A 15,034-nucleotide genomic window follows, 5' to 3' on the forward strand; every position below is an offset into this window, starting at 1 on the left:
TCCTCAATGACAACATCGCAGCGCAAACATCACGGCATCACTGATGCCAAAACACAAACACCATAAAACAATCATCACGCTATTGGGGCTATAAACATCACAACATCAACCCAGGCCCTAACAGCCTTAATTCATTCCTTTAGGCAATGCTCCAGGAAAAAATGACAAAAAAAAAAAAAAAAAAAAAAAGAAACTAAAAAAAAAGGAAAAAAAAAGAAAAAAAAAAACAAAAAAAAGGGGGGGGAGGAGACAAAAAAGGCAGGGTGATGGGTGGGTGCCACATGCAGGTGGGTAGTGTGGGCACCCAAACAGCACCTTCCCTCTGGGGTCCCCAAGAGGTATCTGCACTTTATTAAAACTGGCTCCTCTCATCCCTGATTCATGCATCTCAAATCAGGATAAAATCCTGTAACCACATTAGTCAATCCAGACATATTCGTCCATTACTTAATGCATTACTCAGATTTCAGTAACAGAAGGTATGTGATCTAGAGTCAAGTTCTGTTATGCTTGGATGAAAATAAAAACACTAAAAAAAGTTTGTGGTAACTGCACCTGTGAGACAAGATTCACTGATTTTGGGAATGATGGCTATGAGTATTCTAGCAAGTAGTTTAAAAAATACATGTCTCCATTTACACTTACAGTTTTATTCTGATGATCATGTCAAAGGCCTAATTGACTAGCAATGAGATACCTCTGTCAACAGAAAGCAAAGAGACATTTTCCTCATTATTTCAGCAACTAGGTTTGGTCCTGTCCAGTTTTTCCTACAGTAGCAGGATAGCATAGAGGATCTGTGGCTGCTCATTAGGAAACCAAAATAGAGAGGGGAAAAGCCAAAGTTAAGGCAAGAAAATCATGTCTGCATTTTCATGGTCCAATTTGGAGAGAGAAAAAAAAATAAAGTCTATAGCTGAATGTTTCAACTCAAATTTTTCTATCAGAGCTTGTGTGGACAGGAGCATAACTTGCTCTTTTGCCAAGAAATATCTCCCAAAGGTTGCATGTGATTTGGAAACAAAGAGAATAAGTTTCAAAAAGGTAAAAACCTCCACTGCTCCTCACCCACTCTTGGTTTGACACCCAGTTTGGGTTTTAGTGAATCTCTTGAGTCATTGTCCATGGTTCTCAGCAGCGTGATTGCTGGCTGCTCCCTGTGGCCACTTTGGCTGGAGGTATCCCTCCCTGCCAGAAGATACAGAGGTGTTTGATGCTTTGTTGTTGCAGCTCAGAAAGTCTCCTTGGTCTCTCATGCTGTGTCACCAAGGACAGAACTAGATACATGAAGACAGATGTTTTTCCAGTGTCACTATCCTGGTTCCTGCCCTGATTTCCTTATCTCTCCAATCCAACAGGGCAGCAGCTCTGAGGCACTTTGTGAGGCTGAAGGGAATGAGATGCTCGGGGGGACTAGGTAAGCACTTTAAGGCACTCATGCAGGGCAGGAGGAACTTCCCTAATCCTCAGCACCACCCGTGCAATGCTGCTCTTCCAGAGGAATGCTAGGAGAGAATCCGATAAAAGCTAAATCACAGCTAGAAGTCCCCTGAGTTCCACCAGTATTCACACACCTTGAGAACCCTTCATCCACCCCCTGCATCCAGCTTGGTACCTCCTCTGCTAATCCTACCTGATCTAGTCTGCTCTGGCCCACCTATGAGGACCAAATGTCTCGCTTACCCCAGGCTCAAGACAGCCCTTGTGGCTGGTCCACACTCTTCTTGTTCAGTATAGATCAAATCAAAGAGCACATGGATTAAATGAGAGAAGATGGTCAACACTGACAGCGAGGAGTGACCTTAAGGTCATCATAATGCTTGTACCAAATAAACACCCAGACTGTGACCCCCAAATATAGCAAAAGCCAGGAAATCTGCTGGAGCTCAGCTCCATCTTTCATCGTCTCCCTCATCCTATCATCCTCTCCTCAGCATGTTTGCAGGCATTGGGCAGAGGAATTCAGCACAACCACACCCTGTGGTCCTGGCTTCTGACCTCTTGCTGGTACTGCCCACAAGTAGGAAACCTCAGTAAGCATGCAGGTCACTGAAATTTCCTGTCAGGGTGACACATGCCACTCAGAGCCAGTAACAGGGACCCCTTGAGGCTGACTGTAAATGTCAATGTAGAAATACCCAGAGAGTGTTTGGGAGGAAAGCCAGGAGGTGAGTTTGTGGGACTTCATATCTGCAGCCTTGTCGATGTGTGTGTTGAAATCTCCCAGGATGACAAGTCAGGGTATTTCATCGCCATTGTCAACAAGGTATCAGTGAACTCCTTTATGAACCCTTTAGTCTGTAGAGGTCTGTAAATGAGCATAAAACTCTATGTTAGCTTTGGCTCAGGTTTCTATTGTCAGATGAATGAATTCAAACCTTACTCTCAGCCTCCATGAGAGCTGCCAAATCCCACCCAGAGGAACTATCCGGGGCAGCAAACTGTTTTATCAAACCTCTGTGCCCCTGCACTTAGCTGAACCTTTAGCCAAGTGCTGTGCATGATCTCCTTGTTTTGCATAAAAAAAAGTCATGCACATCCAGGAAGGTTCACAAACAGCACAGATCCTTTCTAATCCTGTTCATCAAGTGACAGGAGACTTCCCACCCTGGGGGACTCTGTATTCACTCGTCAAGGGCTATCAAAGTCTCCCATGACTATAATCAAAGTGCATGGACTGGGGCTTCAGCAGCTCACCTGCAGGAACCTGCAAGTGTTGGATTTTTTTCCTCAGTGTGCATCTGGCTGTGTGTTTCTGACTGGTTAGTTACTTCCTTACCTTGCTCTGAAGTCTTGTCACAGCTGAAGACTCAATGCTCAGGTGGCTAGTACAGAAAATTGTCTCTTTTTAATTTTCTTTTTTATTTTTTTTTCTTTTGGAGTGTGTCTTTTTCACATCTCCTGAGATAGCAGAAGTACTCTAAACTTTTTAACTTTTAGAACTCCATCGTCATCTCGGAGAAGCCACTGTTCCCTGTAGTTCTGGCAGACATCCTCTCAGAAGGACTCAGACTATTTTAGGGCACTTTCCTGAGACCCATTCTGTCCTTATTTGCATCTTCCCTAGGTCTGCTCAAGGATTGTTTGTGTCCTACCCAGGCGAGTATGTGGAGCCCTAGATAATGGAACCAACAGTAAGAATGTGAGTGCCAGCAGTATCCACAGTTCCTGATAAACAGAAAACCAGGACCACCCCTGGCTAAACGAGCAGACAGTGACCTTGCTACCAAGTGAAGAAAAGCACCCCTCTTCTTGCTCGTAACGCATGGGCGATATGTAAAAATAGCCGCTAGTCAGCAGCAGCATGTTGCTCACATGTGTGGGCAATATGAGAACAAGTTTGTTTCCAAGCCCCCTTTCTCCTATTAGTTCCTCATCTTTGATTATATGTGGGTTATCCAAGGATGAAGGTTATCTGAGGACTTATTTTCAGCAACAGATATTTTTAAAGGGCTGGAGGTTATCTGAGGTTTAGCTTGGAAATAACAGTACTTTGGAGAGTTTGCAGCCCCGCCCAGTATCATTTAGTTGAAGATATGCCCACATGCACAACTAGTCAATTCACTCTGGTAATTTAACAGCGTTGTTGAATTCTTCACTGATGCAATGGTTTCATTTGCCAGCTTTTATAAATAACACTTTCTAAAAATCTCTGTTTACCCAGGACATCCTGGCTAACAGTGTTTTGGCACATGGTAGTCGTTCCTTCGTCATTTTGTAGCAAGACCTCAGCAAAGCAATCTACACAGACATGAAGCTGTCAGACCCTACAAAACTCCAGTTCAAAACACAGAATAAAATCTTCCTCAATAGCACTCATTATCAAACTTTACAAAACCCACTCTTCAACTTTACCCTCCCAAAATATTCAAATTAACAGTCAGGTTTTCTCTTCAAGGTCAAAGACTGTGTCATCCGAAGTTCACATTAAGCTGTAGGAAGAAGGCTGGTTAACATGTGCACTCTCAGCATATTAAAACTACCCACAACAGGGCAAAAGCCTGTCTGGGCACAGAGGTTTCCTATAGGTGGATCCTAAAATGTGAAACAGACTCACCAGAAAACTAAGGGGCTGGATGAGTAGCATTACAAGCAAGTACTCTATAAGACAGTACCAACTTGTTTCTTTTCCTTACTGAAAATCCAAAGAAATACTGATGAAAGAAAACAGAAACTGGAAAGACTGTGCTACCATCTGACAGACTGTCCTATTCTCCATGCCTCTGACAAGAGGAGAGAGCTGCAAGGATCAGAGTTAGTCACCTTGCCCAATGCCAGCTGGATGGGGCTGGGAAGTCCTGATGACGAGACCAAGCTTGCCCAGCCAGGTTTGACAGCACTGTGTGGTAGTGCATCACAGGCCATAGAATGAGCTGGAAGAAATTTCTTCTGCAGTGCTTCAGGCTACTTCTAAAACTATAGAAACAACCACGAACTGGGACTTTGTGTCCCATCACCTGCATATAAGCAAACACTGACAACTTGCCCTTTCCATTGAAACCTGTGTCTGCCTTTGTTTTAATGGAGCTGCTGAAGAGAGGACACCGACGTGGTTAGAAACAGCATATTGAGAGGTCAAGAATTCAATCTGTTCTGGAGAGGCGTACCGCTGGTTTTCTTGGCAGGGCTCGCAGGGGCTGCCGTCAACCAGTCCCCAGGAAGCATTCTCGCTCACGGAGCAAGGGCGATGCGAGTGGCCAACATTCAGGCTTGGCTGCCGAACCAGAGGAAGGTTTTCAAAATGTCAACCTGGATCAACCTAAATCATCTTTCCGAGGCACAAAGGGATGGAGGGGGAACTAAAAAGTGTTTCACATCTCAGTTTCATTTTCAGTTACTGGAATGAAATCTAGAGGAAACAAAAGGCCAGGCAAATCCTGTACCTTCTCGATACCTTAGCCCAGCTTTTAAAGAGTCCAGGAAATGAGTAATCCAAATTCACTTATTTTTCCCCATTCATACTTCTCCCGTTGACTTCACAAGGGTGTCTTGGAAACCTTCTTCATGACTCTCTGGTCGTGGCTATGAACCAGTCAAAGCCAGCTGGTCCCCAGGGCAGACTGAAGATTCTCTTTCCAGGGTATACCATGTGGAATGTACTCATTGGAGCTGGAAACATGGATTCAGAACCACTCAGACACTACTGCAAGTGATACTTGGCTGCCTCATACATCCCATGCATGCTCTATTTACCTTGTGATTGCATGAGGGTGTTAAGACATCATCATGAATTTCAGGAGTGCCCCCTTGCACACACAGCTTCAAGCACATGGATTCATGATTTACTCAAGATGACTGCAATCACATGAATGGAGTGTCTTGTTTCATCTTGCTTTTTTAAAAATTACAACTGGAGGGAGACAGTCCATCCCAAAACCCCAGGCTTTGGCCCACTGCTCCACACATCTGAAATCTGATGACTGTGTTTGGTTTAAGGCTGGCTGCAACCTGTAAAGATTCTAAGAATTTAAGCCTTGCTGGAGGCCAGTTCCATAGGATACTAAGCAGTAACATCTAATCAGAAATAGCCTTTTGGGGTTGATGTGTATGATGGTGGGATTGTGCAAGCCCTTGCATTATTCTCCAAAGGAGAAATATAAATGGACTTGAAAAAAAAATACCTTTCTAAGTGCAAAGCATCCTGCTGAAGTATAGGAAAGGGCAACATTAAGTGCAAAAGAAGTCTTCAACATGTGCTGTGAGCAAGTCGTTCAGTATCAAGAGAGGACAGAGAAACAGATTTCCCTTCAGAAAAGATGCCACGGTGCTGTGTTTAGTGTTCAACATCCCCATGTTCTGGGCAGCAACCAGAAATCCTTAATATTAATGCCAGTAAAGACACAGAAATTGCTTTCCTAAGTTACAAAAACAGCCTGGGCTCCAGGGGATTCCCTGTCCCTCTGAGCACTTTGTGCCCATCTGTGTTGCAGATAGCAATCATTATCTCATCCAAGAGAAAATGAGCAGCGTTTGCAAAGAAAAGGCAGAAGAACAGCAGCCTTTGCCAAACCAAAGAGGGGCCACCAACAAGAAGATGGTTATTTTTCAATAAGGGCCTATTTTTACTAAAATGTGAAAATGTGTGTCATTGTGAACAGCCACAAAAACACTTACAAATATTGGCATCTATGTGACTTATGACCTTTGTTCCTATGAAGGTTTTGTTCAAAAGAAAAATATGTATCACTGACTCAGTATGTTTTCTTAGCGTGTAATGCTTAAATCAACATAACAGTATCTTACAGCATCACTACAGTAAGCTTGTGTCAGCACTTCCACTGTAACTAACCCTCTTCAGGACTGATTGGATAAATCAGGTTATGTAAAGGACTGTTTAGGGGCAAAGTTTCAGTCTTAATTTTGAAAGCATTTGTTTTGTTAAATCAGAAGATGTACAGGCTTCTTGGCCTCACATTTGATCAATCGTGACTTAAATCCTATTCTGGGCAGTAGTGGTTTTTGTGGATGGGATTATGGCTATCTTTTCATAACTAGGAAAGGAGTCTTGCCAAATAACATGATTGTAACATTTGTTTTGCAGTATGCACTGCTGTTCCTGAAGACCCAACTCTTGGCTTTTGTGAACTTCTGGGAAAATCCTGTTTATCTTTTGTTTGTTTGCTACTCTGTAGAAAAAGTAAAAAACCCAGTTTCTGAGAGAAGACAGGGTACATTAACTTTAAAGATTCTAATATCCCAAGTCAAATGTAAGAACAGGAGGAACATTCATTTTAACTAATATTTTCAACCTGTGACTTTTCATGGTTATATGTTGAATATATATATTCAACTGATATATATTATATAAAGGATATACATCTATAAATACAATTTATATATATATTCAGGCTTATATATAAATAAATATATTTAACAAGTATGTTCAGGCTTCAAAGGTTATAGGCCTGTGACAAGATTTGTGTCATTCAACAAAGTTAAACTGACAGTGTTAACAGTGTACTTAAGCAGAAAAGTCAGAAAACCCTGCAGTCCAACCTACATAATCACTGTAATTGAATCAGGGTTTCTGGCTTGAAGTATGATTACAAGTTACAGAAAGAACAGAAGTTGCATCCATGGCAGCCCAGGCTTTTGCTGGGTTTGGGTACAAATGCACATGTTCAACAAAGAGACAATCCAGTATTAGCAGTGTGTGTGGACAGAGAGGCCAGACAACTGGAAGTCACTGGAGGATAAGAGGGTGGTCCTGGTTATACAGAAGAGTATCTTTGTACCTATTCTGGTGTGCATCGGAAAAGAAATTTCCCCATAAATTAAACAATTCTTTCTCAGCCTATAACAACAAGAGAGCCTTTAGAATATGAGGTTTTACATTATTTGGGGAATGGTTTTCTATATAAATCTCTAAAGCGAAAAGAATGGAGACAGCAGTAAAAGTCATATACAGTCGCTCTTGATAGTGTCTGATAAGCCTAAATATTTTTCTAATACTCTGTACTGTGCTAGTGAGTGGTAGATGTAGCATGTATGCAGAACTGCTTCACTGTGAAAATGCCTTTATCTGACGTCAGAGACCACTTCATGCATCTTTAGTGGTATTTGAAATTACACCTTCAAATATTTTTTAAAACGTAGGAGAGACACAATGGGAGGTGCCCACAGGTGTCATTATTTCCTTCTTTGTGGATGTTATTTTGAGGTAGGAGAATAAATTAATTTCTTTTCCTTTAGAAAGAGAGGTGGAGAGATAGTATTTCTAAGTGAATGAACTAGAAAACCCAACATTGAGTGCAGTTAGCAAATCTAGAGGAGTAATCATAAAATCTACATTATCTTCATAACACATCAGTGTAAAGACACACAACTCTCCTGACAGACTGCAAGAGGTTGTTGTGCTGCAAATTAAAGTAACATCACAGACCAAGGAGGACACAGGCATAGCCACCAGTGTGCAAGAGCACCTGTCCCCTACCAAGGACATGCAAAGAGGGCAGCAAGCAAACTCTCTTTTCTTCTTCTCAGGCTAGAGCACTAACACAAAGGCAGGGGCAAACTAATGCCTCAGATACAGAGAAAAAGGTACTTGCTATCTCCATAACAGAAAATAATTCACAGGCGTGGAGCTAGATCCCGAGGTGTCAAACATGCTGCTCACAGCCAAGTGCCAGATCCAGGAGGTGGCTGGAAGTCCTCACAAACACCCGTTTGCCCCGTTTCCTCCTCCCTTTTTCCAGCCTCAGCACATTGGTCTTTCTGGGCTGGTTTTCAGAGGTGCCTGTGGATTGAAGGGGCAGCCTAAGCACCTGACTTCAGCAGTCTGGATTGCCCATCTGGGGCTGTGCAGCTCCCGAGCTATCTGTCAAAAAAACAAGTCTAGCTCTCGTCCTGCTCCCTTGCAGGGGAAGGGAACACTTGGCTTCAAAATAAAGGGCTGGGGAAACACAGACTTATTCTCAGAACCCAGTCATGTCTGTAGCACCTTTACAACTGACTCTTTCCCCTTTAACACCATTTCTTGAAAAATCCCTGTTCTTTTCCCTCCTTGGTTGTTTCATGGCTGTGAATCTCCCTCTAAAATGAAAATAATGCACATGGCAGTCTTCTTGGTTGTAGTGGCTTTAACTTGCCAAGTATTTTCATGCACATTAACAAAGCAAAAACTGAAAACTGGCACAGCTTTCTCTTAGTTCAGTTTGTCCTTTTAATACTTGTTCTGTGGATGCAAGCCTTACTGTCAGGTCCATTCTTTATGAGATGGAAAGAAGCTCTTCTATTCTTATAATGGGTTTCATTGAAAAGCAAAGCCACTTCTCTGCATTTATTTAAGTGCAGAGCTAGAATAGAGACCAGCATGATGAATTTTAAACAGAGTTCACATCTGGTCCAGAAACCACAATCAATTTATTGCTGTATCTGAAACATTTTCAGCATCTGTCATATAATATATTTTCACACGTTTCTAACAAGACATTTTCTTGGACATAACATAGACAGGTATATCTGTCAGTTCAATTTCATGCAAACGAAATAGAAGAATTTTTGGCATGGTTTATTATACTGTCTTTGGAGCAGTGCAACTATCATGTGAAAAGGGTATTATTTAAGGATGCCAGAAGCTCAGCAATTTCTTCCAAAATGTGGAACTACTGACTACACAGCAGATTTTTTTTTTTTCTAAATCTATGCCTTCTTTTTTTCCATTTTGATAGAATCCATTATCCAATGAATTTGAGAGAGAAGTGCATACCTAATATTATAAAACCTATCTTAGCTGATTCTGGGAACTCTCATATTTTATATTAAAGTGGAATCTTCCACTCACGATGGCCATTTAATCACTTTATTCAAAATTTTATTAAAAATTAAATGGCAATACAAATCCTATTAAAATTCTTAAGAGCTTCACATTTTCACCCAAACCTGTCATGGGCTTTCCCACACAGAACCACAGATGTATCAAATAGCCTGACAGCACTGCAGCCCTATAAATAGGTACGCCAACTTGCCCCCATATTGGCCCCAGAACAACCATTTACCACCTCATTTTTGGCTACATAAACTGCCTCTAAGCACTTTCTCATTTGAAAACCCTGGGGTTCCTGTAAGAGCACTGCATCAGCAGACAAAGTCCTGCACTCCTCACCCTTTCTCCTGTGCTCACATAAGATCATCCACAGCCATTGCTTCTCTGATTAGACAAATAGAAGGATACCAAGGATCTCATGTCCTAGTGATAGCTTACTTGGGTTTTTTTGCCTTCTGTTACCCAATTAAGTTGAGAGAATTTGTCAGGGCGTACTGGGGTACATGCACAAGTGAGCACGCCTGTGCTTTTGCTGTAAGCACACTTGAGAAGTGGGGAATCATATGGGCATAACAGCCCCCACCATGGGAGGAAGACTAAGATGATTAAACATCTGTTCCTATTAAATTAATGTCTGCCATAATTAAGGGTGACATTTAGCTCCTTGACACAAGAAGGAGGACCATGCTTGACTCACAGGACCAGGTAAAACAACATGGTCCATTCTGGGCAGAGGGGCTTTGGTCTTTTAAGATTGGCTTTAGCATTGGCTATAAAACTGAGCAAAGTAACCTGAGGCTGCTGAAAACACTCAAGGCAAAGTTGATGGAGGAGGGGAGGTTTGTAGGCAGTGACTGTCCAAGGCTGTTCACACCATGGAGAGGATGTGAATGGAGACCCTGGTGCCACAGGGCTTGGTGTCCCTGTGCAACAGGACACCATGGGCTGGAGGGTCACAGCTGAGTGATAGACACAGGCTCTGGTGATCCCATACCAGTATTTGCTTCTTTTCTTGGCTTTGCAGAAGTCTTTCCATCAGTGGACAAAAAGGAAAATCTTGTGAGGACAGAAGTAGAAAGCAGTACCCTCCCCTGCCCCTCCATGAGTCTTGTGCCTCAGGGATGCTCAGCAGTTTGTTTTCCATGCCCAAATCTGTGTAGGAATTGACAGTGCAGCAGGGGCCAAGGCAGGACAAGGTGGGTACCGTTTTGCTGGGCTGTGGTGCTCTCAGGCTTATTGTCACCTCTGAGTTTCTCCCCCAGGATCTCTAGATAAGGCTTGACTCAAACACAGAGCTTGAAAAAAAATGTCAATTTGATTTAAATTGCATTTTAATTTGCAATAAATGTTTTATTGACTTTATTGATAAGGCTGTGACAGTTTGAAAGTTTGTTTTTATGAAGCTGAAGTATTTATATGGTTTAAAGAGCTTGTGCTCAAAACAAAACTTGGGAGCCTGGTTCATACTATCACTCTTTGTTTTATTTTTCTTCACTATGAGTCCAGGTTAATCTCTCAAGATATTTCATGTGGGCTTGGTTCCACCATAAATATAAATGTATTTCCAGTGAATATGCCACATGAAACTTGCCAGCTCCTTTGAAGAAGTTTAACCATTTGACCCCTAAACATAAGCATAACAGGTATATGGTGCTGAGAAACTGTGTCTCATGTATGTGTAATAAAGGTATGTTTCAAATTAAAGTGCTGGCATCTTAGTGAGACACCATTCTTAAAAGAAGTCCCTAAAAGTTACAATGGCACAGGCCAGCAAAAGGTTAAAGAAGAATACCTCCTACTGTGGCATGCCCTGAATTACTAAGAAATAGAATTTCTTCAAGAGACAAATTAGGTGATATCTAAAGTTTACTTAGACTAGAGCTTTTCAGTATTTATTTCTAATTACTTTAACCTGAAAAAGAGGACATAGTATTTCACCTGTGACTCTGAAGAACTCTGCTGTCCCCATTTAATTGCAATGTTTTAAAATAACTGCACATTGGCTTTAAGTACCAAGTTACTCAATGAAGTGCAGGACTGACAGGTTATGGAAAATCACCTGTGGAAAGAGAAGATTTTTATCTTTTTCAAAACACTGTGATATGTGTCGCCAAGATTTATAATTTCCCTGGAAGCTGGAAATCCAACTTTCTCCAAGGGCACAGAGAAATGCTGAAGAATGACTGCTCTGCAACAAGAAAGCCAACTCTATGGAAGAAAACAGACTCTTGAGAAAGTGGAACACATTTATTTACACATCTGCAGTCATTTGGCACAACTGACATTCAAAAAAGAAAATTCTCACATTTTTTTCCCACTTAAGTCATAAATAGTTGAGACAAGGTCCTCACCTGCCTTAAATTTTGCTAGTGTGCTGCAAAGAGGTCACAGGCAGGCAGGCACTGACTTGAGAAGCAGATGGAACCAGGAGCTGCAGATGGATGGTACGGAGTGGCAGGAGACAGCTGAGGGGGTGAGCACATCCCCCGGCCCATCCCAAGGGCAGGCGTCAGGTGAGCAGGGCAGCGACCGTGAAATCCTGGCACTCCAGTGCCAGCCGCTCCTAATGGCTGGGCTGGGATTTGACAGACAAGTCTGAGCCTGTGTTGTAAAGCAGATGAGCAGTGCCAGGCTGTATCAGATTAGAGGCTGCACAGTCATGTTGAGGGTTGCAAGTATTTTAAATCAAAATGCAATGATCAATTTTCCCCTCTCTCCAACTGTGCAGTTCTGCAACATGTTTCTACTGTCTCGGCCATAAATATTGATGCTGAACATATGTATGGTATGACAATCTGCAGGCATCTTGTGCTTTCATTCTGCAGTGATAACTCAGCTGTCTCCAATACCACACAATAGTCATAGTTTAGTATTAGCAAACCTGGTACCCTGTATTTCTTCAGCTATTATTCCTTGCTGTTCGTACACATTATGCTTGTTTCCTGTCACTGTACATCTTGAAGTCATCGGAAATGCATGTGAGTACCCAGTGTGTCTGTGATGAGCCAAGTTTCTGAGTTAAAGCAAGACCCCTTAGACATCTTTCCAAAAAATAATATGGCCCATACATCTCCAATCTCAAAATGTGACATCATTTACCATGTCCAGAATTATAAGTGAATAGGAGTAAAAGGGGCAAAACCACATTGTATGGCCTTTGCCAGAAAGCTCCATGAAATTGCTTCTATTGCAGCTTCTAACCAGAAGGCAAATTAACTACCTCAAATCACCCCTCATCAGGAGTGTAGGCCAGCTCACTTTCTCTATCACCATACAGGGTTTGGTTGGTTGTCAGGCTGGGTCTGGTCTCAGTGAGTATTGCCTGTTTCCTCTAACTCCCAACAGAGGATCCCTTGAAGCTGCCTCAGGCTGTAAACCTCAAAAGGCTCAAAGGAAAGGATGGACTTTGTATTACTGCCTACAGCTCTGTCTGATTTGCCACAACTGTTCAACAAATGTTGCTCCTTCATAGGAGAGAGAGGTTTGGCTAAGTCACCACTGAAGACGTCCATGTCCGGCTGAAACACAACAGAGAACATTTTTTCTTTTTTCCATGCTTGCAGCACCAAGACTCAAACTCATGACAAGAACTAAGAAAATAGTTAGATTTTTTTCATCTCACTAGCCAAAACTTGTCTGGGATTGACCAAAACCAAATAATTTTCAGTGTCTCCACCCAAAGCAACGGACTTAAAACCTTCAATCTAACAAAAGGTTTATTTCAAACAAAAGTAAATACAAAGCCCTTTGTTTTCCTGGGGAGTGGAGAGGGGAAGGGGAAGTACTTTATTATTTTTCAATTAAAGCTAGATTAGCATCTAAAAATAGAAATCTCAAAACAAGCACAAAAATTATTCTTTTTCAAATACTGAGTCAAAATATTTTGATTGATTTTCTCCTTTCTCTCTCAGAAAATTTTAATGACTTAAAAGTGCATTTTCAGCAAGGAAAAAAAACAAAAAAAAAAAAAACCCACAATTTCATCCAGATCAAAAGATCAAAAAAAAGCTCTTTGCTACACTGTCACTCAATCTCCAGCCCATAAATGAATGGGATCAGCACCACAGTTGGGACTAGTCTGCACAATTCTTGTGAAACAGTGAGTTTGCAAAGCAGCATGGTCATGGTTTTCCATGTAACCAATGGGTGCACCAGTGTTTTCCAAGAGCAAAAGCCAGAGCTGGCTTGCTACTGCTGACTGTTTCCATGAGGATCATCCTTAGGGTCTCCAATTCCTCTGATGAGCCTGTTTTTTAAAATTATTAGATTTTTTGTGAAATACCATCATTTTGTGTATCTAAGTATTGAATATTAAATACAGTAATTTCACTATTATAAGCCACACCATTTTGACTAAAATTTTGGTCCAAACCCAAAGTGTGGCTTATAATCAGGTGCGGCTTATATATGGACGAAGAAGAAAAAGTTGCTGTTCTAGTTTGGAGGACAGGTGTCTGCTGAGAAAGGCAGGAACTTCTCTTTGAAATGGAGAATGTAAACCTCCTCCCTCCAAATTATTGTAATTTTGAAATCAAGGGGCTTTCAGGCAAAATACAGTAATTTCACGAATACAAGCCGCAGCAATTTGACAAAAATTTTGGTGGAAACCCGGAAGTGCGGCTAATAGTCGGGTGCGGCTAATATATTAATAATTTTCTGACATTTACAACCCCAGACGTGCCAGCCAGAGTGCCGAGCCAAGCACCGGCCAGTAAAAGCCGGCATTTCGCAATTGTTACAGTGTTACCGTGTTGCCCTGGCTCCCTGCAGGCAGCACGGGGGGCGGGGAGAGAGGCGGGAGAGCTCCTTCTTCCCTCCTCTGCCGCGGCCCGGGGGAGGGGGGGGGGGGGGCGCGCCACCATTGCCGCGGCCCGGGGAGCCGGCGGGAGCCCCACGCCGCCATTGCCGCGGCTCGGGGAGGAGGCAGGGTGCTTTGTCCGCGCCCGCCGCCGGCGCCACGGGCGCGGGAAAGCTCCGTCCCTGCCTGCCACCGCGGGGCAGCGCCGACCCGGGGTGACCGAGCCCAGTGGCAGCGGTGGCCGGCCCCGAGCGGCAGCACCGGGTTGGGCCACCTGGCGCCGTCAGCGGCCCCTAGCGGGCCGAGCCTGCACAGCCTTAGCTCAGCCAGTAAACCCCGCCCTCCCGCGGTTCTGTTACTAATTGCACGCGGGTCCTCACTGCGAACGACAGAGCAGCTTATATTCGTGTGCGGCTTATCTATGGACAAAAACCGAAATATTTGCCAACACCCAGAGATGCGGCTTATACTCAGTGCGGCTTGTATTCGTGAATTTACTGTATAAGAATTAGGAATAACAGTTCTTTTCTAGGGAAATTAAAATAGAAATACAGTACTACAAAGAAACAAACTCCAAACCCTGACAAAGTCAGAGTACAACCTGACACCCCATCAGGCAGGGTGTTGGTAGCAGTCCCATTAAATGGTGGCTGCATCCTCCTGCAGTGACAGACGTGATTCATTTGGAGCAGTGCTCCTGCAGAAGGTGCAGTTTCCCTCCGGAGCTCCAGTGGTGATGTGCAGAAATCCGGTTTTCCTCTGGAGTCCAGTGGAGAAAGGGGCTCCCTTAGTGTCCCAAAACCTCTGTTTTTATCTTGATAAGAAATGTTGGGCTCTTTCCCCCGGCTGGAGCAACTTCCAGTGGGATGCAGTAATTTAATCAGTCCCACAGTGGGACTCAGTGGCCATTAGCAGAAAATGACTCACTGGAGGAAGGATGGGTTGTGAAAAGATAAAGAACAATGCCCTGC

Source organism: Catharus ustulatus, chromosome 2 (genome assembly GCF_009819885.2).
Source record: "Catharus ustulatus isolate bCatUst1 chromosome 2, bCatUst1.pri.v2, whole genome shotgun sequence".
NCBI lineage: Eukaryota > Metazoa > Chordata > Aves > Passeriformes > Turdidae > Catharus > Catharus ustulatus.